The following is a 24,532-nucleotide window of genomic DNA, read 5'->3' as shown; positions in this document are numbered from 1 at the left end:
ACCAGGTGTGGAAGCCAGCTGTACAAGCTCCATCGCCCTTGAGGTAGTCTTCGGATAACCAGACAATTACCGTACCGAAGAGTTAATCTTCGAAATCGTCCCTTTCCGCAGTGATTACCAGGCACTGCTCGGACGAACCGCGTTCGCTCGTTTCTACGCAGTGCCACATTATGCCTACCGTAAGCTCAAAATTCCCGGTCCACGCAGCGTCATCACGGTTAACAGCAAGGACGAACTTTACTTCGGCACCAACGAGTATACCGCTGCCTTAACAGTAGAAGCAACGAGCAGCACCTTGCAGCCGAACCTCGAGTCGACGGCCAGGCTCCTGGACACCGTCAAAGGACACTGAACTACTTCGCGGCAGGATAGCCCAGCTCGTCCAGAGCTCAATTAAACACTCTGGCGAAGGCCAGGACAGGCCGCACTCAGCGGCTCAACCGCTCTCTGGCACGCAAACATTTCTTACATTTCCTTCGCAGGTTCACCTTTGCGATGACTAGGACGGGTGATATGGAGGTAGCTCGAACGCGCAAGGGAATCCTTAGATATTCCCCGCGATGACCATCCGACTATACTCTGGATCCGCACACAGCTTCTTCCCCCTGGTCTCAGCAGGTTCCACAGTCATATTTCCTTTTTATCACATTACCTGTACTTATACGCATCGACGTACTATTCAAATACAACATATGGATTCATATGACGCTTATCTGCTGTTATTTCTTATTAAAATTCTTTTGTCAAGTGGCATCCGTACACCACGATATGCCTTCAAATATGCCAGGGGCTTCGTTTTACCCATAATACGGCAATAATGTCCGAACACCTTCACGGAAGATCGGCACCCTAAACCTATAGCATTATGTGCATCAGCTCCGAGTCATGTCTCGGGTCAATAGTTGGGTTTGCCTGGCTCCCACGTTTTGGTAACTTACGTTCCGCTATATCGGCTAAGGTAGCACTGGGAGAAGTACTGCGATTGTGTCCCGGTTCTTCCGGACGAGCACCTCAGTAGAGAAAGCCGAAAACTGACTGTCATGATACGGCGAGAGCTGGTCAGCTGTTCGAGAAGTTGTAAAATCTTTAAGGATTTCTCCCGCATAATGCCATACCCGATCCAGCGTGCGATGGATCGGTTTTTTCTTCCGATCAGGTGCTTATAGAGCCCCTCGTGCGGTCTTTCGAACACCAGGGGTTGCGCCTACCTTCCTAAAGCTCCTATGGCTAAGTGAGAGCGATAAAGCCCTATAGTCCGATTGCCTAGTTCGATGTGCTGAACACCTCCTTCGAAGGACCCAAAACTGGGATAAAGAGTGATCAGGTCTATCCCGAACACCCCCGTTCTTCTTACGTGGGGGCAGAAGCCGACGACTGGCCAACTCTCAGGATTAATATATAAAACGGCCGCGCAGGAGGATAAACTTTTATACAACAGGCAATAAATAATATAAATGACCTTGTTCAGACATTACAAACGACAACATGATTCGCATTCATGGAAATATAATGTCCTTGGTACATAGCTCCGCTGCAAGGCAGGATCCTTTCAGGACACTCTCATAATATAATTCGGGCTTGCGGTGCTCCTTCCCCTCTGGCGGTCCTTCGGTCATTAGATTTTCAGCATCCATCTTCCCCCAGTGCACCTTTGCGCGGGCGAAGGCCATTCACGCACCCTCTATACAGACCGACCGTTTGATGACATCAAGTCGAGGGCAGGCACTCACAAGCCGCTTCACGAGCCCGAAGTAGCTGCTTGGAATCGGCTCGGCGGGCCATAGACGGATAATCAGATCCTTCATGGCTAGTTCCGCCGCCTTATGCAGTTCGATCAGCTGTTTCAGTTGATCGACAAAAGGCACAGGATAATTCGGTGCCAAATACTGCAACCAGAAGAGCTTATCCGCAGTGTTCCTTTCTTCGGCTCGGTAGAATTGGGCGGCATCCGATATGCTGCGGGGCAGCTCGGCAAATACCCCTGAGAAATCCAAATTCAAAATTAGAAACATAATTTTCTCCTCAAATACTTGCTTTACATGGAAAAAGCCTTACCCGCCGCGATCTTCCTCGCCTCTTGGATCCCCTGCAGGGCGCTTTGGGTTTCCCCCCGGGCATCGCTCGTGGCCTGATGCGCCTTGGTGAGTTCGGATTCTTTCTCCGTTAAACTCTGCTCCAAGGTCTCGCATTTCTTCACGGCCTCTTGCAGCTCCTGCTCAGCTTTAATAACCCTGGCCTCGTGCTTCTCACGAAGAGCCTGCTCTGTGGTTGCCTTTTTCTCGGCCTCGGCCACAGCCTTCTTAAGAGCCTCGACTTCGGTCATCATCCCTAGCGCAAATCATGAAACATATTTCATCATACTGAAAATTCATTCGCAATAAACGCGAACAAGACTTGCGCATACCTTGTTTATCTCCCAACTGCATTTTCAACTGGCCAAGTTCTTCTTTGGCCCGCTCCAGACTTTGATTCAGTCCGGAGACCTCCGCAGTATGAGAGGCAGCAGCCGCTACAGACGCCTGCTTATAACAGAAGAGAAATAGATGTCATCCAATGAGTCTTCCTGCGAACATAAATTTGATCCTCTGTCCGGTTCTTTCTTTCACCGAACAGTGTATCAGGGGCTACTATCCATACCATGACACTCTTCGAAACCTCATAAAACATACCTCAAAACCTTTTATAAGGCTGATACAGGCTTCATTCAGTCCACTCTCAGCAGACTGAATCTTCTCAATCACCGCACCCATAAGGGCACGGTGTTCATCGACGATGGAGGCGCTCTTCAGCGCCACCAACAAAGCATCCGACACCTCTGGTTGGACAGAGGTTGCCGGTGGAACAGGCATGCCCCCTCCAGCTGAGAGAGGCTACCTGCTTGATTCTGGAGCCGTATTGGTCTCCGGAATTGCATCCGGCTGGGAGCCGAATTCAAGATGGCCCCGCCGTCAGCTCCCATGGGAATTTTCTCCCCCATGTGTCCGGCCCCTGAAGTTTGACCTCCAGGCGCCGCCTTCACGGTCTTTTCCTCTCCTCCTTGGTCGGGGTCCCTTTGGGAAGAAGCCTTGGTGTTATTAACCTGTTTGGAGGAAGGGGCCTTCGGGGGCGTCCCGCTCTCCATAGCATCTGAGCTCAACGAATCCACTGATGAGGATTGTTTGGTACGGGACCTCGCCGGACTACAAAAAATATGGCTCAGGTTAAAATATTATGCCATGATGAGTCTGGAAGCATAAACGTACTCAGATTCAATATACTCACGAATTCACTAGGGGCTGGGCCCTGGGATCCCATGCCGGGCCGCTGTCGGCGGCGACAGTGGACTCCTCCGGAAGAGGAGCTTTTCCCCTTTTAGGCGACTCGGCCTCCAAGTGTGCGGAGGCCGTCCTCTTCTTTCTCCCCCCCCCCACGCAGGGGATTCATCTTCCTCCTCCTCCTCGTCCTCTTCGGAGGTGGAACAGGCATCAGAGCTTCGGATATTGTATCCAAAGTGCTGCGGCGACGAAGGCCGCCCCGGGTCTTTTTGGCCTCCTTCTCGGACGTCTTCTTCGGCACCTTGTAAGGCGCCGGGACCAGCATCTTCGTCAGAAGTGGGATGGCCGGTTCTTCGGGCAGCGGGGCCAGACAATGGATCCGCTCCGCCTTCTTTGTCCAACCCTAGGAGAGTTGTAGAAAACACATTAAGCGCTTCCCTTGGGTTATGTGGATAAAAAGTATGATGACTTATCGAACTTGCAGGGCGGGACAGTTGGTACCCGCGGTCTTCGGTGGAGTCCGGCCATGATTTGTGGACTTGAAAAGCACCCCCAGATGTCTTTGTGCGAGGAGCCAAAAAGCTCTCGCAGGGTTTGGTGCTTGGCCGGATCGAATTCCCATAGATTGCAAGTCTGGTGTTGACAAGGCAGGATCCGGCGAACTAACATCACCTGGACTACATCGACAAGTTCAATGTTCTTGTCTCCCATATCTTTAACGCGTGTCTGGAGCACCGACAATTCGTCGGACGAAGACCAGTTCAGGCCCTTCTTGACCCAGGATGTAAGCTGCAGAGGGGCACCGGATCGAAACTCGGGAGTAGCGGCCCATTCCGTGCCGCGCGGCTCGGTGATGTAAAACCACTGCTGTTGCCACTCCTTGACGGAATCGTTAAAGGTGCCTGTTGGCCATGTGACGTTGGGCATCTTGCTCACCATAGCGCCCCCGCACTCGGCGTGCTCGCCGCCCACTACCTTGGGCTTCACATTAAAAATCTTCAGCCATAAGCCGAAGTGTGGCGAGATGCGGAGAAAAGCCTCGCACACGACAATGAATGTCGAGATGTTGAGGAAAGAATTAGGGGACAGATCGTGAACATCGATCCCATAATAATACATGATGCTGCGAACGAACGGGTGGAGGGAAAACCCTAGCCCGCGGACAAAGTGAGGGAGGAATACAACCCTCTCGTGGGGTTCCAGAGTAGGGACGATCTATCCCGCCGTCGGGAGACGGTGGCTGATTTTCTTGGCCAGATACCCGGCCTCCCGAAGCTTTTTGATATCCTTCTCCCGGACGGTAGAGGCCATCCACTTGCCTCCTGCTCCGGATCCGGACATTTTTGGAAGGCCTTTGTGGGCAGAGAAGATGAACGCTTGGGCACTGGAGCTCGGGCGGAGGGGAATGGATCGGGAAGAAGAAAGCGTGGGTGCGAAAGGGAGTCCTTATCCCCTTATAAAGGCAGCAGGGATTCTGCGCCTCCCCACTTGCCTGGTAAACCCGCTTATTCCCCAAGCGCCGTAATTGATGGCACGGTTGGGTTACCCACACCCGTATTGATGAGAATCCCGTGATAAGGGGACACGATCTCTGCTTCGACAAGACGTTCCAAGAAAACTGCCTCGCAATATGTGCAGTAGCTGGTTGAGAAAAACGGTTCGAATAATGACCGGGCCGTGGCGTGATGTCATGCTGCAAAATGTGTTAGCAGATTAGATTTGTGGGATATAATACTCTCTATGGTGGTATGTAGAATTTATTTTGCAGATCCGGACACGATCCTTGTGTTCAAAATCTTCTATGGAGTATTCGGAGGAGGAACCCGCCTTGTAATGCCGAAGACAATCTGCGCACCGGGCTCGTCGTCATTGAAGCCTGGTTCAGGGGCTACTGAGGGAGTCCTGGATTACGGGGTCCTCGAACTACCGGACTATATACTTTGGCCGGACTGTTGGACTATGAAGATACAAGATTGAAGACTTCGTCCCGTGTCCGGATGGGACTCTCCTTGGCGTGGAAGGCAAGCTTGGCAATTAGGATATGTAGATCTCCTCCCTTGTAACCGACTCTATGTAACCCTAGCCCCCTCCGGTGTCTATATAAACCAGAGGTTTGAGTCCGTAGGACAACAACAATCATAATCATAGGCTAGCTTCTAGGGTTTAGCCTCTACGATCTCGTGGTAGATCAACTCTTGTAATACTCATATCATCAAGATCAATCAAGCAGGAAGTAGGGTATTACCTCCATCGAGAGGGCCCGAACCTGGGTAAACATTGTGTCCCCCGCCTCCTGTTACCATCCGCCTTAGACGCACAGTTCGGTACCCCCTACCCGAGATCCGCCGGTTTTGACACCGACAGGGCCACTGTGGTTATGCGAACTTCCTCCATTGTGCGTATGGCCTCCATGGTTATGGGTATATCCTCCCGAGTTTGGGATAAAACGAGGCTTCTGCTGAGCTCCTGAATTGTACTTCCCTTGTCCATACTTCCTCTTGCGGCTCTCAATTTGCTGCTGCTTCCCTTCAATCATAAGAGCCTTGTCTACCAACTCCTGGTAGTTGTTAAATGTTGCCACCATTAACTACATACTCATCTCATCATTCAACCCTTCCATAAACTTCTCCTGCTTCGCGGCATCTGTGGCCACATCATCTGGGGCATAGCGGGCTAACTTGCTAAACTCATCCACGTACTGCCCCACAGTACGGTTTCCCCTGGCGTAAGTTGCGAAACTCATGCTTCTTCATGCTCATAGCTCCAGTTGAGACATGAGCAGTGCAGAATGCTTGCTAAAACTGCTCCCAAGTGACATTGGCTATGGGGAAGGTGGCTGTGTAATTCTCCCACTATGAGGCTACGGGTCCATCCAATTGATGCGCGGCAAAATGCACCTTCTCAGCATCTGTGCAACCTGCGGTGGTCAACTCCCTTCCAATCCTACGTAGCCAATCATCAGCAACTATTGGCTCGGTGCTACTGGAAAACACCGGCGGCTGCAACCTCAGGAAACAGGCTAAGTTGTCAACTGGAGGTGGTGGCCGTGGGTTGTTGTTGTTGTTGTTGTTGTTGTTGTTGTTGTTGTTGTTGTTGCCTTGGTTCTGGACTAGTAGCTGCATCAAGGCATTCTGCTGTTGGATCAACTGAGTGAGCTCCGGTGGGAAGACAAATCTAGGGTCACGTCTCGGAGGCATCTGATGGGTTTAGAGGGGAGAGATTAGAATAGAATGACGTCTAGTGAGAAAGCACTACCCATATGCATATGAGACAAACACATTCATATCACACCAAATCAATTCAAACAAGGGCGTACAATCGATCTAACTATTGTTACAGTGCTCGGGCTACTACTATATACATGGGGAATACTACTGATAATATGGTGGTCGACTAGAAGTTTAGATCGGTGGAAGGCTCCATGATATCCGCTCCAGCTTCGCCTTCATAATCATCATCTCTACTGTCGTGGTCGGAGTCTGTGTCGTCGATGATGATGTAGTCTTCAGAACGAATGTCCTCGGAAGGGTCGTCATCTCCTCTTGGCGCGGGGTCTCCCATGAACACTCCTAGCTTCCTTGTTAGGTCGTCATTCTTCTCCACTAGTATTGCGATTTCCTCCTCATATCCGTCACGTGTAGACTTGAGTTCCTCTTCAAGCTCCATGTTCCTGGTCATCACCTTCTTCAGGTCTATCATGCTTGCGCACATTTGGTTCTCTTGGCGACGAATGTGCTATTTTAACTCCTGGATGAAAGCTGCAATGGACTTGTCCCTCCTGGTACTGATCATCTCCCATTGCTCATATCGGCGCTCACATATCTGGTAGATGGTGTCCTTAAGATCCTTGTGATAAACTTCGCCGATGCATCCCATGGCAATGTGGGCTGCCATGCTCTTTCCTAGACTCCAGGTTGTGCATCGAAGGAAAAATCTATGGGCTCAGTAACAGGCGTGAATGTCCTTCCTGGAACTTGAACTCGAATCATCCAACGCTCCTCTTCTGGTAAAGTGGCGGTGTAGGTCCCAGTGAAGCTTGGTATTCCTATGTTCAGGTACCTAGTGACTTCCTTCAAGTGTCGTCCAAAAGGTGTGTCTTCATCCGGTTGTGCAAACTTGTTCCTTGAGTCCGCCATCCTATAGAGTGGAAAATGGAGAGGAGTCAGAAATGAGTAGAGAAGAGTGACCTATGGCTTATCTTAGTGGTCATGTCCTACAATCAGCGTGTGCTCTGATACCATCTTCTAGCGATCCGACCTCAAACGGTCATATCTCTGTGCTTAAGTGTCATCCCTGGATCGGTAACGCTGACACACACAGTACTTGAAGGATTTATAACAGAGTGCAATCACACACTTATTACATCGAATGTCTCAAAAGAGAACTTATTACAATAATATGGCTTAAGGCCATCTAAATAAGATAACAATGGAAGGCTTGGAAGATAATGGGACAACCATATGGCTCCTGCCGGTTGCCGCACTCCTTACTCACAGGTCATGAAACAATAATGTACAAGCAACATTCATGGGATATACCAAATCACAGTCATTCCCAGCAAAAATGAGTCAGACGTTCTACCGCCGAAGATAAAACCTCCTGAAACGCTATTTTCCAAGCGAATTTTGGCATATCCAGGAGCGCCGGAATCTCGGGGAGGCATTTATAATTGACATCCTTTAAGGAATCACCCTCAAAGGATGACCTCAAACGGTCAAATCTCTGTGCTTAAGTGTCATCCCTGGATCGGTAATGCTGACACACACAGTACTTGAAGGATTTATAACAGAGTGCAATCACACACTTATTACATCGAATGTCTCAAAAGAGAACTTATTACAATAATATGGCTTAAGGCCATCTAAATAATATAACAATGGAAGGCTTGGAAGATAATGGGACAACCATATGGCTCCTGCCGGTTGCCGCACACCTTACTCACAGGTCATGAAACAATAATGTACAAGCAACATTCATGGGATATACCAAATCACAGTCATTCCCAGCAAAAATGAGTCAGACGTCCTACCGCCGAAGATAAAACCTCCTGAAACGCTATTTTCCAAGCGAATTTTGGCCTATCCAGGAGCGCCGAAATCTCGGGGAGGCATTTATAATTGACATCCTTTAAGGAATCACCCTCAAAGGATGACCTCAAACGGTCAAATCTCTGTGCTTATGTGTCATCCCTGGATCGGTAATGCTGACACACACAGTACTTGAAGGATTTATAACAGAGTGCAATCACACACTTATTACATCGAATGTCTCAAAAGAGAACTTATTACAATAATATGGCTTAAGGCCATCTAAATAAGATAACAATGGAAGGCTTGGAAGATAATGGGACAACCATATGGCTCCTGCCGGTTGCCACACACCTTACTCACAGGTCATGAAACAATAATGTACAAGCAACATTCATGGGATATACCAAATCACAGTCATTCCCAGCAAAAATGAGTCAGACGTTCTACCGCCGAAGATAAAACCTCCTGAAACGCTATTTTCCAAGCGAATTTTGGCCTATCCAGGAGCGCCGAAATCTCGGGGAGGCATTTATAATTGACATCCTTTAAGGAATCACCCTCAAAGGATGACCTCAAACGGTCAAATCTCTGTGCTTAAGTGTCATCCCTGGATCGGTAATGCTGACACACACAGTACTTGAAGGATTTATAACAGAGTGCAATCACACACTTATTACATCGAATGTCTCAAAAGAGAACTTATTACAATAATATGGCTTAAGGCCATCTAAATAAGATAACAAACGGAAGGCTTGGAAGATAAAGTGAGTCCATCAACTCCAACGGCATAGCTGAGTGCACGACAACGACCTAGCGTACCTTACTCTTCCTCTGAAAAGTCTGCAACATGATATGTTGCAGCCCGAAACGGGTCAGCACATGGAATATGATGGGAATATAACACAGTAGAGCAATGAACAGAATAAATGCTATCACTACATGCATATATGGCTGGTGGAGGCTCTATGGTTATAATGTTTTTCCGAAAAGCCAATTTTTCCCTACATCAAAGGAATATATTTTATTTAACTATCATGCTAGTTGATAAACATTGAGAATGGTACCCCCATCTCAATCCCAATTAAAAAGTAATTAATAACCCAACAAATTAGTTTAGAGTGATGAGATCAACATGGTAATCCAAGAACCAGATACTCAAGTTGTCCATAACCGGGGACACGGCTAATCATGATTAGTTTGTACACACTTCAAATATTTGCGCACTTTTCCCCACAAGACTCGATCATAGTGTATGAAAAGAGTATGATCAATGTGTTACTTGCCTTGCTGACGATCCGCAAAACCTAGGGACTCGTAGTAGCATGCTTTGCGATGCGGGAATTCTATCGCAAACAAACAATAGCATACATAAGCACTCACGCATAGATGCAAGGGTAGAACTCAAATAAGAAAATCCAAATCTGAAAGTGCAACTGAAGAGCTTCGATTTACAAAAAGAATCAATCGAATCGAAGCTACGGAACTGAAACTACGGTCAAAGGAACTTTGAATTCAAATCTGCTTGAAACCAAATTTTAAATTGTCAAAACCATGTTCAAGTTGATTAACCGGAAAGAGGGGCTCGAGACAAAGATTTTGGCGTTGGTTTCACTGAATTTGGACGAACAGTTAAAAAGTTGCGAGGGTTTGAAGATCAGGGCTAATCTGCGGATAGGTCCGTGGCCGAAAATAAAATAAAAAGAAAAAGACTACGGCGCGAACGTCCGCTAACAGAGGCAAACGAACGAACGAACGAACGAACGTTCGCAAAGTAACCTAAACAGAAGAAAACCGAGAAAACCGAACCAATCTGAAAAAAACCGATCTAGGGTTTTAAAAAAAACAAGGCGACGGCTTTGCGGTTTTTTTACCGGTTTATCAAAGAAAACCGGCGGATCGGCGGGGTCAACGGCGACGAACGGCGAGGCGGCTCCGGCGGGGCTTCGCGGCTGTGGCGAGGCGACGGTGCTCCGCGACAGCAGCGTGAGACGAGGCGGCGGCGCGGCGCGGCGGGGCAGCGGGAGGCGCGGCGCGGCGGAGGCAGCAGGCGGCGCGGGGCGGCGGCTGCAGCGGCGGTGGTTGCGGTGGCGGGGCGGGACGAGGGCAGAGGGGTCGCGGGCGGCAGCATAAATAGCCTCGGGGGGGAGGGGGCGGTCTGACTTGGGAAGGGGGTCGGCGGCGCGGCGTGGCGAGCTTGGACTCCCTCGGGAGTCCAGCGAGGGCACGGCGGGGGGAGGCGGGGAAGGCGGCGGCGCTGCGGGCCGGCTGGGCCTTCGGCCCAGTTCGGTCCGGGAACTTTTTTTGTCATAAAATAAATTCCGCCGAAAAGGAAAAATCCTAAACAAATATAAAAAGTACAAAAAATGCCAAAACCAATTTTCACCATCTAAATAAAATATTTAGAACGAAGTGAACATTTTTCTGGCCTAAAAATGCAATTTTTGAAAAAATGCATATTTTTCTAATTCGAATAAAATAGCAATAAAAATCCAAATAAAATATTTATTTGATTCTAAATATTTTTCCTCCAATATTTCTTCTATTTTGGAGAATTCATATTATCTCCTCTCTTTTTTTATATTCGAAATATATTCGGAGAGAAAAATTTTTAAAACCAAAATGATCCCCTTTTCAATATTTGAGAAGAATTCAAATATGAAAATGAATAAAATCCCCAACTCTCTCCGTGGGTCCTTCAGTTGCTTATAATTTCTAGGATCAAAACCAAAATGCAAATAAAATATGATATGCATATGATGACCTATGTATAACATTCCAAATTGGAAATTTGGGATGTTACAATAACAAATCAGAGTCATTCCCTGCAAAAATGAGTCAGACGTTCTACCGCCGAAGATAAAACCTCCTGAAATGCTATCTTCCAAGCGAATTTTGGCCTAGCCAGGAGCGCCGAAATCTCGGGGAGGTATTTATAATTGACATCCTTTGGGGGATCACCCTACTTAAAACATCTACCATGCAAAAGAAGGGTGCATAAATGGGATAAACATTCACGGGGAGTTTATATATGTGTGATATGGTATAGCCCCTTTTCACAGCGCATGTTGATCTCCATCTCACAGTGCGCGGTATGCCCATGGTTATCTTCATCTCCATGCATGGTTGTCCTCGTGGTGATCTGCATCTCCACGCCATGGTGTCAACCGCCAAGTGTTACATAAGATACTATGCTATTACAAACTAATAGCTACTGAAATTAATTACATTACATGGCTTCTCATGTTGACACGTAGGTCATTAATACAATAATGGGACAACAATATGGCTCCTGCCGGTTGCCTCACTCATTACTCACAGGTCATGAAACAATAATGTACAAGCAACATTCATGGGCTATTCCAAATCACAGTCATTCCCTGCAAAAATAAGTCAGACGTTCTACCGCCGAACATAAAATCTCCGGAAACTCTATTTTCCAAGCGAATTTTGGCCTAGCCAGGAGCGCCGAAATCTCGGGGAGGCATTTATAATTGACATCCTTTGAGGGATCACCCTACTTAAAACATCTACCATGCAAAAGAAGGGTGCATAAAAGGGATAAACTTTCACAGGCGGATTATATATGTGTGATATGGTATAGCCCTTTTCACAGCGCATGGTGATCTCCATCTCCACGTGCGCAGTCTGCCCATGGTGATCTTCATCTCCATGCAAGGTTGTCCTCGTGGTGATCTGCATCTCCACGCCATGGTGTCAACCGCCATGTGTTACATAAGATACTATGCTATTACAAACCAATAGCTACTGAAAGTAAATTACATTACATTGCTTCTCATGTTGACACGCAGGTCATTAATATAATAACGGGACAACCATATGGCTCCTGCCGGTTTCCGCACTCATGACTCGCAGGTTATGAAACAATAATGTACAAGCAACATTCATGGGCTATACCAAATCACAGTCATTCCCTGCAAAAATGAGTCAGAAGTTCTACCCCTGAAGATAAAACCTCCTAAAACTCTATTTTCCAAGCGGATTTTGGCCAAGCCAGGATCGCCGAAATCTCGGGGAGGAATTTACAATTGACATCCTTTGAGGGATCACCCTACTAAAAATATCTACCATGCAAAAGAAGGGTGCATAAAAGGGATAAACTTTCACAGGTAGTTTATATATGTGTGATATGGTATAGCCCCTTTTCACAGTGCATGGTGATCTCCATCTCCACGTGCGCGGTCTGCCCATGGTGATCTTCATCTCCATGCATGGTTGTCCGCGTGGTGATCTCCATCTCAACACCATGGTGTCAACCAGAAAGTGTTACATAAGATACTATGCTATTACAAACTAATAGTTATTAAAGGAAATTACATTACATGGCTTCTCATGTTGACACGCAAGTCATTAATACAATAATGGGACAACCATATGGCTCCTGCCGGTTGCCGCACTCATGACTCGCGGGTCATGAAACAATAATGTACAAGCAACATTCATGGGCTATACCAAATCACAGTCGTTCCCTGCAAAAATGAGTCACACGTTCTACCGCCGAAGATAAAACCTCTTAAAACTCTATTTTCCAAGTGGATTTTCACCTAGCCAGGAGCGCTGAAATCTCGGGGAGGCATTTATAATTGACATCCTTTGAGGGATCAGCCTACTTAAAACATCTACCATGCAAAAGTAGGGTGCATAAAACGGATAAACATTCATAGGCAGTTTATATATGTGTGATATGGTATAGCCCCTTTTCACAGCGCATGGTGATCTCCATCTCCCCGTGCGCGGTCTGCCCATGGTGGTCTTCATCTCCATGCATGGTTGTCCTCGTGGTGATCGCTATCTCCACGCCATGGTGTCAACTGCCAAGTGTTACATAAGATACTATGGTATTACAAACTAATAGCTACTGAAAGTAAATTACATTACATGGCTTCTCATGTTGACATGCAGGTCATTACTACAATAGTGGGACAACCGTATGGCTCCTGCCAGTTGCCGCACTCATGACTCGCAGGTCATGAAACAATAATGTACAAGCAGCATTCATGGGCTATACCAAATCACAGTCATTCCCTGCAAAAATGAGTCAAACGTTCTAACGCCGAAGATAAAACCTCCTGAAACTCTATTTGCCAAGCGGATTTTGGCCTAGCCAGGAGCGCCGAAATCTCGGGAAGGTATTTATAATTCACTCGTTTGAGGGATCACCCTACTTAATACAACTACCATGCAAACGAAGGGTGCATAAAAGGGATAAACTTTCACAGGCAGTTTATATATGTGTGATATGGTATAGCCCCTTTTCACAGCGCATGGTGATCTCCATCTCCACATGCGCGGTCTGCCCATGGTGATCTTCATATCCATGCATGGTTGTACTCGTGATGATCTCCATCTCCACGCCATGGTGTCAACCGCCAAGTGTTACATAAGATACTATGCTATTAAAAACTAATGGCTACTGAAAGTAAATTACATTACATGGCTTCTCATGTTGACACGCAGGTCATTAATACAATAATGGGACAACCATATGGCGCCTGCCGGTTGCCGCACTCAAGACTCGCAGGTCATGGAACAATAATTTACCAGCAACATTCATGGGCTATACCAAATCACAACCATTCCCTGCAAAAATGAGTCCGACTTTCTACCGACGAAGATAAAACCTCCTGAAACTCTATTTACCAAGTGGACTTTGGCCTAGCCAGGAGCGCCGAAATCTCGGGGATACATTTATAATTGACATCCTTTGAGGGATGACCCTACTTAAAACATCTACCATGCAAAAGAAAGGTGCATAAAAGGGATAAACTTTCACAGGCAGTTTATATATGTGTGATATGGTATAGCCGCTTTTCACAGCGCATGTTTATCTCCATCTCCACAAGCGCGGTATGCCCATGGTTATGTTCATCTTCATGCATGGTTATCCTCGTGGTGATCTCCATCTCCACGCCATGGTGTGAACCTCCAAGTGTTATATAAGATACTATGCTATTACAAACTAATAGCTACTGAAAGTAAGTTACATTACATGGCTTCTCATGTTGACACGCAGGTCATTAATACAATAATGGGACAACCATATGGCTCCTGCCGGTAGCCGCACTCTTGACTCGTAGGTCATAAAACAATAATGTACAAGCAACATTCATGGGCTATACCAAATCACAGTCATTCCCCTAAAAAATAAGTCAGACGTTCTACCGCCGAAGATAAAACCTCCTGAAACTCTATTTTCCAAGCGGATTTTGGGCCAGCCAGGAGCGTCGAAATCTTAGGGAGGCATTTACAATTGACATACTTTGAGGGATCACCCTACTTAAAACATCTACCATGCAAAAGAAGGGTGCATAAAAGTGATAAACTTACACAGGCAGTTTATATATGTGTGATATGGTATAGCCCGTTTTCACAGCTCATGGTGATCTCCATCTCCACGTGCGTGGTCTGCCCATGGTGATCTTCATCTCCATGCATGGTTGTCCTCGTGGTGATCCGCATCTCCACGCCATGGTGTGAACCTCCAACTGTTACATAAGATACTATGCTCTTACAAACTAATAGCTATTGAAAGTGAATTACAATACATGGCTTCTCATGTTGACACGCAGGTCATTGATACAATAACGGGACAACCATATGGCTCTTGCCGGTTGCCGCACTCATGACTCGCAGGTCATGAAACAATAATGTACAAGCAACATTCATGGGCTATACCAAATCACAGACATTCCCTGCAAAAATGACTCAGACGTTCTACCGCCGAAGATAAAACCTCTTGAAACTCTATTTTCCAAGCGGATTTTGGCCTAGCCAGGAGCGCCGAAATCTCGGGGAGGCATTTATAATTGACATCCATTGAGGGATCACCCTACTTAAAACATCTACCATGCAAAAGAAGGGTGCATAAAAGGGATAAACTTTCAAAGGCAGTTTATATATGTGTGATATGGTATAGCCCCTTTTCACAGCGCATGTTGATCTCCATCTCCACGTGCGCGGTATGCCCATGGTTATCTTCATCTCCATGCATGGTTATCCTCGTGGTGATCTCCATCTCCACGCCATGGCGTGAACTGCTAGGTGTTACATAAGATATTATGCTATTACAAACTAATAGCTACTGAAAGTAAGTTACATTACATGGCTTCTCATGTTGGCACGAAGGTCATTAATACAATTATGGGACAACCATATGGCTCCTGCCGGTTGCCGCACTCATGACTCGCAGGTCATGCAACAATAATGTACAGGCAACATTCATGGGCTATACCAAATCACAGTCATTCCCTGCAAAAATGAGTCAGACGTTCTACCGCCAAAGATAAAACCTCTTGAAACTCTATTTTGCAAGCGTATTTTGGCCTAGCCAGGAGCGTCGAAATCTCAGGGAGGCATTTATAATTGACATACTTTGTGGGATCACCCTACTTAAAATATCTACCATGCAAAAGAAGCGTGCATAAAAGTGATAAACTTACAGAGGCAGTTTATATATGTGTGATATGGTATACCCCCTTTTCAGACCGCATGGTGATCTCCATCTCCACGTGCGCGGTCTGCCCATGGCGATCTTCATCTCCATGCATGGTAGTCCTCGTGGTGATCTGCATCTCCACGCCATTGTGTGAACCACCAACTGTTACATAAGATACTATGCTATTACAAACTAATAGCTACTGAAAATAAATTACATTACATGGCTTCTCATGTTGACACGCAGGTCACTGATACAATAATGGGACTACCATATGGCTCCTGCCGGTTGCCGCACTCATGACTCATAGGTCATGAAACAATAATGTACAAGCAACATTCATGGGCTATACAAAATGACAGTCATTCCCTGCAAAGATGAGTCACACGTTCTACCGTCGAAGATAAAACCTCCTAAAACTCTATTTTCCAAGCGGATTTTGGCCTAGCCAGTAGCGCCGAAATCTCGGGGGGGGGGGGCATTCATACTTGACATCCTTTAAGGGATCACCCTACTTAAAACATCTACCATGCAAAAGAAGGGTGCATAAAAGGGATAAATTTTCACAGACAGTTTATATATGTGTGATATGGTATTGCCCCTTTTCAGACCGCATGGTGATCTCCATCTCCACGTGCCCGGTCCGCCCATGGTGATCTTCATCTCCATGCATGGTTCTCCTCGTGGTGATCTCCATCTCCACGCCATGGTCTGAACCGCCAAGTGTTACATAAATACTATGCTATTACAAACTAATAGCTACCGAAAGTAAATTACATTACATGGCTTCACATGTTGACACGCAGGTCATTAATACAATAATGGGACAACCATATGGCTCCTGCCGGTTGCCGCACTCATGACTCGCAGGTCATGAAACAATAATGTACAAGCAACATTCATGGGCTATACCAAATAAAAGTCATGCCCTGCAAAATGAACCAGGCGTTCTACCGCCGAAGATAAAATCTCCTGAAACTCTATTTTCCAAGCGAATTTTGGCCTAGCCAGGAGCGCCAAAATCTCGGGGAGGCATTCATAATTGACATCCTTTGAGGGATCACCCTACTTCAAACATCTACCATGCAAAAGAAGGGTGCATAAAAGGGATAAACTTTCATAGGCGGATTATATATGTGTGATATGGTATAACCCTTTTCACATCACATGGTGATCTCCATCTCCGTGTGCTCGGTCTGCCCATGGTGATCTTCATCTCCAGGCATGGTTGTCCTTGTGGTGATCTGCATCTCCACGCCATGGTGTCAACCGCCATGTGTTACATAAGATACTATGCTATTACAAACTAATAGCTACTGAAAGTAAATTACATTACATTGCTTCTCATGTTGACACACAGGTCATTAATACAATAACGGGACAACCATATGGCTCCTGCCAGTTGCCGCACTCATTACTCGCAGGTTATGAAACAATAATGTACAAGCAAAATTCGTGGGCTATACCAAATCACAGTCATTCCCTGCAAAAATGAGTTAGAAGTTCTACCCCCGAAGATAAAACCTCCTGAAACACTATTTTCCAAGCGGATTTTGGCCTAGCCAGGATCGCGGAAATCTCAGGGAGGCATTTACAATTGCCATCCTTTGAGGGATGACCCTACTTAAAACATCTACCATGCAAAAGAAGGGTGCATAAAAGGGATAAAGTTTCACAGGCAGTTTATATATGTGTGATATGGTATAGCCCCTTTTCACTGTGCATGGTTGTCCGCGTGGTGATCTCCATCTCAACGCCATGGTGTCAACCACAAAGTGTTACATAAGATACTATGCTATAGCAAACTAATAGCGATTGAAAGTAAATTACATTACATGGCTTCTCATGTTGACACGCAAGTCATTAGTACAATAATGGGACAACCATATGGCTCCTGCCGGTTGCCGCACTCATGACTCGTGGGTCATGAAACAATAATGTACAAGCAACATTCATGGGCTATACCAAATAACAGTCGTTCCCTACAAAAATGAGTCACACGTTCTACCGCCGAAGATAAAACCTCCGGAAACTCTATTTTCCAAGCGGATTTTCACCTAGCCAGGAGCGCTGAAATCTCGGGGAGGCATTTATAATTGACATCCTTTGAGGGATCAGCCTACTTAAAACATCTACCATGCAAAAGAAGGGTGCATAAAAGGGATAAACTTTCATAGGCAGTTTATATATGTGTGATATGGTATAGCTCTTTTCACAGCGCATGGTGATCTCCATCTCCACGTGCGCAGTCTGCCCATGGTGTTCTTCATCTCCATGCATGGTTGTCCTCGTCGTGATCGCCATCTCCACGCCATGGTGTCAACCGCCAAGTGTTACATAAGATACTATGGTATTACAAACTAATAGCTACTGAAAGTAAATTACATTAAATGGCTTCTCATGTTGACATGCAGGTCATTACTACAATAATGGGACAACCATATGGCTCCTGCCAGTTGCCGCACTCATGACTCGCAGGTCATGAAACAATAATGTACAAGAAGAATTCATGGGCTATACCAAATCACAGTCATTCCCTGCAAAATTGAGTCAGACGTTATACTGCCGAAGATAATACCTCTGAAACTCTATTTTCCAAGCGAATTTTGGCCTAGCCATGAGCGGTGAAATCTCAGGGAGGCATTTATAATTGACATCCTTTGAGGGATGACCCTACTTAAGACATCTACCATGCAAAAGAAGGGTGCATAAAAGGGATAAATTTTCACAGGCAGTTTATATATGTGTGATATGGTATAGCCCCTTTTCACAGCGCATGTTTATCTCCATATCCACGTGCGCGGTCTGCCCATGGTTATCTTCATCTCCATGCATGGTTATCCTCATGGTGATCTCCATCTCCACGCCATGGTGTGAACCGCCAAGTGTTACATAAGATAGTATGCTATTACAAACTAATAGCTACTGAAAGTAAGTTACATTACATGGCTTCTCATGTTGACACGGAGGTCATTAATACAATAATGGGACAACCATATGGCTCCTGCCGGTTGCCGCACTCGTGACTTGTCACATCCCTAGCCTTACCTTGCACTAGGCCAGCACATGTGTGTTGCATCATGTTTAAATTTTATTTAAAACTGAAATGGGGATTGATCAAACCCTAGCACCGGAAAGAACTCAAATAGGTTCAAATAAAATCTTTTCCAAAGAACCCAAAATGCCTTTGAAAATGTTCATGATTTCTGATAAAGGTGAAAACCTGTGCCAAAAATGATGAGCATACTTCTTGGCCATTTATGGATTTTTTGTTAAATCATATTGTATTTGAATTGAAGCATTTAATGCCTATAAATATTTTAAATGCTTCAATACTTATGAAAGCAATTGGGGGCAGTTGGAAATAATTCTAATAGTGCCATAATTATTTTCAGGAGTTTCCAAAATGAGTTAGTATTTCTACTGATTCAAAACACATCAAATAAATAGAAAACAGAAATAGAAAGCAGAGAGAGAGATACCTTGGCCCGTTACTGTAGCAGCCCAGCCCACTGGAGATGCCAGTCATCCCCTACCTCACGCGAGTAGGCAGGGGCGCGTGGCCTCCGCACGCCAGCACGCGCGCGGCCACCTCCTGCTTGCTGCCGCTGCTGCTGGAGGGCGCCAAGAGCGCCACGACACCCCCTGCATCTCCCCCCTCTCTGGTTCCTCCCTCTACCCCCCAGCGCTCGCGCCGCAGCCACCCGAGCGAGCCCGTCGCCGCCGATCGCCACCACCGCGGCCACCGCCTTCCCCTCGCCTCACCAACGCGCCCAGAAGCTCCGCCCAAACGTCGTCGTCCTCTCCCATCGAGTCACACGCGCCAGAAGCTCTTCTGCATCTCCAACGCCGCCGATTTTGACCTCGGGTGCCGGTGATCCCCACCGTCATTTCGCTGGACCCCGTGCCTCCCTGCCCCGCCAGCAGCACCAGAAGAACCGCGGTGAGCGTTGCACCGTTTCCCCCCATGCCTCGTTGCCTGATTTGCCCCCTAGCCGCATCAACCACCGGAGCCGAGTGCTCCCGCCGCCGGCCAAGTCGCCGCCGCGGTTGCAACACCCGCACGTCGCACCAGAGCACGTAGGCGTGCTCAGCGCTTCCTCAGGAAGCCGCAGACCCCACCCGTTCGCCTCGAAACGCGTTGTAGCGCCTAAACTGTCAGTGCCCGTACTCCGGCCGCCGCGGAAGTGCTCGCCGCCGTCAACTCCGGCCCTCCCAGCCGCTGCTGCGTGCACCACTCGACGCGGACGAGCCTCCCCGTCGCGTATATGCCTCCGCCGGCCATTTGGTCGCCGTAGGAGGAATCCCGAGCCCCTCCGCCGTCTCTGGCCCTGCCGGCGACGAGCCCCGGGTCAACTCCGGCGAGTTTGACCCGGGTTTACCCTGTTTGACTTTCCCCTGAGTCACTAACATGTGGGGCCAACCCCTAACTAATTTCTAGTTTAGGATTAAATTAGTGTTAATTCAATTAGCTGACCAGATGACATGCGGGCCCCACTGTCAGTTTGACCTGGACCGCCCTGTTGACCAGCTGACGTCACAGTGACGTAGTGCCGACGCAGTAATCCAATTACTGGAATTATTCTTATACAGGAAATTCCAGAAAATAGTGCAAACTTCTAAAATTCATAGAAAATCAACCGTAACTCAGAATGAAATAAATTATATATGAAAAATGATCAGAAAAATCCAGAGAATCTGAATATGGCTTTTTCATGCATGTTAGAACAACTTACAGCTGCTGTTTAGGACAAATCATGTAAATGGCATTTGAATTTCCACATATGAAGTTTGAATTTGAACCTAAGGTTCAAACCAACTCCATTTAATATGTTGCTAGCTGCATTAGCTCAATCCACAGCATATTGCCATGTCATAGCATGCATCATATTGTGCATTGCATTGATCGTGTTTCTTCTCTGTTTGTCGGTGTTGTCCCCTCTCAGTAGTCGTTGCTTCGACGATGCGATCGATGACACCGATGAAGAGCTATACTATCTTCGGAAGTGTCAGGCAAGCAAAACCCCCTTGTCATTCCGATTACAATCCCACTCTCTCGCTCCTGCTCTCTTTTCACTGCATTAGGACAACAGCGATTCAACTGTTACATGATGCGGTAGTTGAACCCCTTTCCTCTGCATGACCTGTCATTGCCACAATAAATAGATGAAACCCACTAGCATGAGTAGGAGTTGTTTGAGCCCTGATGTGCCTACTCATTCATGCCTGTTTGTCATGCCTGCTATTGCTTAGAGTTGTGTCAGGTCTGATTCATCGGAATGAATTGGAATGTGGTGAATATGTCCTACTGTGAGAGCTAAGTGTGTGAACACGATTTGGTAAAGGTAGCGGGGAGGCCATGTAGGAGTACATGGTGGGTTGTCTCATTGAAACCGTCCTCAGGAACTGAGTTCTGTGTTTGTGATCCATGAACAGTTACTACCACACATTGGGCTCCGGGCGCTCCAAGCTCTCTCGACTTATTAATCAATCAACCTGATCTCTGTCCAGGAGTTGCAACTAGTTTCTGGTGTTTGTAGGTAGTGTTAGTAGTCTACCAAGTGGCACCCGGTACAGGTAGTCTTGGGACAGACTAGGCACACGTGGCCTGGTGTACCGAGTGGCACCCGGATGGTGGGCTCGGGAACCCTGCACACATCGTTTGGGGCCGTGAGCGACACCCCGGCCGGATCTCCTTGTGGATGGAACCCGAATAGGCAATAAACCTGGACTAGAGACTTGTGTGGTTACTCGGGTCGTGGCCGACTCCCTCGCCAGGCTTCCGCTTGAAGGTTGCCGAGGTACACGATGTGTACATGGTGGTAAGTGGCGAGAGCGTGTGTGACGAAGTACACCCCTGCAGGGTTAATATGATCTATTCGAATAGCCGTGTCCGCGGTAAAGGACTTCTGGGTTGCCTGTACAGTTCATAGACAAGTGAAAATGGATACTCTAAAATGCGCAAGATAAGCGTGAGTGCTATGGATAGCGTTCTCGTAGGGAGACGGGAGCGGATCCATAGTGGTGTATTGATATGGTGAATATGTGGACTCGTGTGCGCCACCTCAAAAGAGTTACTTGCAGTCGTAGTTCAGGATAGCCACCGAGTCAAAGCTGGCTTGCTACAGTTAAAATCCACCACCCCTTTTGTTGATACCGATGCATATGTAGATAGTTCTGATGTAAGTCTTGCTGGGTACATTTGTACTCACGTTTGCTTATTTTATTTTGCAGAGAGACGTCAGTCTCGCTAGTAGTTCCGTGTGGACTTCGACGTTTAGCTTGTTACCTCAGCTACGATCTTGTGCCTCGGCAGGATCTAGTAAATAGTCAGGCTTCTCAGCCTTTTTCATTTGTAGATGTGTGTACTCAGACATGTTAAGCTTCCGCATGTGCTTTGACTTGTATGCTCTGAATGTTGGGTCATGAGACCCATGTTTGTAATATCTGGCTCTTCGGAGCCTAATGAATAAATACTCTGAGTCGTAGAGTCTTGTTGTGATGCCATGTTGTATTTGCACATATCGAGCATATTGTGTGTATGATTGAAATGCTTGGTATGTGTGGGATCCGACAATCTAGTTGTCTATCCTTAGCAGCCTCTCTTATGGGGAAATGTAGTCTAGTGCCTCCTAGAGCCATAGTAGTCCGCTACAGCCCGGTTCAACGGAGTCCTGCTAGCCCATCACTACTGCTCTGGACACTTGACTGGCCGGCATGTGTTTCATATCGTTCCTATGTCTGTCCCTTCGGGGAAATGTCACGCGGTGACATCCGGAGTCCTGCCTAGCCTGCTACAGCCCAGGTTCCCGGAGTCCTGTTAGCCCAGTGCTACAGCCCGGATTCGCACGCTGCTGACCGACACGTTCGATGTTGATTCATGTATGCCTGTCCCCTTACGTTAGTGCCGCTTTGGGTTCACGACTAGCCATGTCGGCCCGGGTTCTCTGTCATATGGATGCTAGCGACATTGTCATATACGTGAGCCAAAAGGCGCAAACGGTCCCAGGCCATGGTAAGGCGACACCCGTGGGAGTACCGTGCGTGAGGCCGCAAAGTGATATGAGGTGTTACCGGCTAGATCGATGTGACTTGGAATCGGGGTCCCGACATGACTCGCAGGTCATGAAAAAATATTGTACAAGCAACATTCATGGGCTATACCAAATCACGGTCATTCCCTGCAAAAATGAGTCAGACGTTCTACCGCCGAAGATAAAACCTCCTGAAACTCTATTTTCCAAGCGGATTTTGGCCTAGCCAGGAGCGTCGAAATCTCAGGTAGGCATTTATAATTGACATTCTTTGAGGGATTACCCTACTTAAAACATCTACCATGCAAAAGAAGGGTGCATAAAAGTGATAAACTTACACATGCAGTTTATATATGGGTGATATGGTATAGCCCCTTTTCACAGCGCATGGTAATCTCCATCTCCACGTCCGCGGTCTGCCCATGGTGATCTTCATCTCCATGCATGGTTTCCTCGTGGTGATCTCCATCTCCACGCCATGGTGTGAACCTCCAACTGTTACATAAGATACTATGCTATAACAAACTAATAGCTATTGAAAGTAAATTACATTACATGGCTTCTCATGTTGACACACAGGTCATTGATACAATAATGGACAACCGTATGGCTCCTGCCGGTTGCCGCACTCATGACTCGCAGGTCATGAAACAATAATGTACAAGAAACATTCATGGGCTATACCAAATCACAGCAATTTCCTGCAAAAATGAGTCAGACGTTCTACTGCCGAAGATAAAACCTCCTGAAACTCTGTTTTCCAAGCGGATATTCTTCTAGCCAGCAGCGCCGAAATCTCGAGGAGGCATTTATAATTGACATCCTTTGAGGGCTCACCCTACTTAAAACATCTACCATGCAAAAGAAGGGTGCATAAAAGGGATAAAATTTCACACGCAGTTTATTTATGTGTGATATGGTACGTATAGCCCCTTTTCACAGCGCATGGTGATCTCCATCTCCACGTGCGCGGTATGCCCATGGTTATCTTCATCTCCATGCATGGTTGTCCTCGTGGTTATCTCCATCTCCATGCCATGGTGTGAACCACCAAGTGTTACATAAGATACTATGCTATTACAAACTAATAGCTACTCAAAGTAAGTTACATTACACGGCTTCTCATGTTGACACGCAGGTCATTAGTACAATAATGGGACAACCATATGGCTCCTGCCGGTTGCCGCACTCATGACTCGCAGGTCATGAAACAATAATGTACAAGAACCATTTATGGGCTATACCAAATCACAGTCATTCCCTGCAAAAATGAGTCAGACGTTCTACCGCCAAAGATAAAACCTCCTGAAACTCTATTTTCCAAGCGAATTTTGGCATTGCCAGGAGCACCAAAATCTCGGGGAGGCATTTATAATTGACATCTTTGAGGGATCACCCTACTTAAAACATCCAACATGCAAAAGAAGGGTGCATAAAAGTGATAACTTTCACAGGCAGTTTATATATGTGTTATGGTATAGCCCCTTTTCACAGCGCATGGTGATCTCCATCTCCACGTGCGCAGTCTGCCCATGGTGATCTCCACTTCCACGCCATGGTGTGAACCGCCAAGTGTTACATACGATACTATGCTATTACAAACTAATAGCTACTGAAAGTAAATTACATTACATGGCTTCTCATGTTGACACGCAGGTCATTAATACAATAATGGGACTATTTATATGGCTCCTGCCGGTTGCCGCACTCATGAGTCGCAGGTCATGAAGCAATAATGTACAAGAAACATTCATGAGCTAT

Source organism: Triticum aestivum, chromosome 3D (assembly GCF_018294505.1).
Source record: "Triticum aestivum cultivar Chinese Spring chromosome 3D, IWGSC CS RefSeq v2.1, whole genome shotgun sequence".
NCBI classification, from domain to species: Eukaryota; Viridiplantae; Streptophyta; class Magnoliopsida; order Poales; family Poaceae; genus Triticum; species Triticum aestivum.
This window is presented reverse-complemented; position numbering follows the sequence as displayed.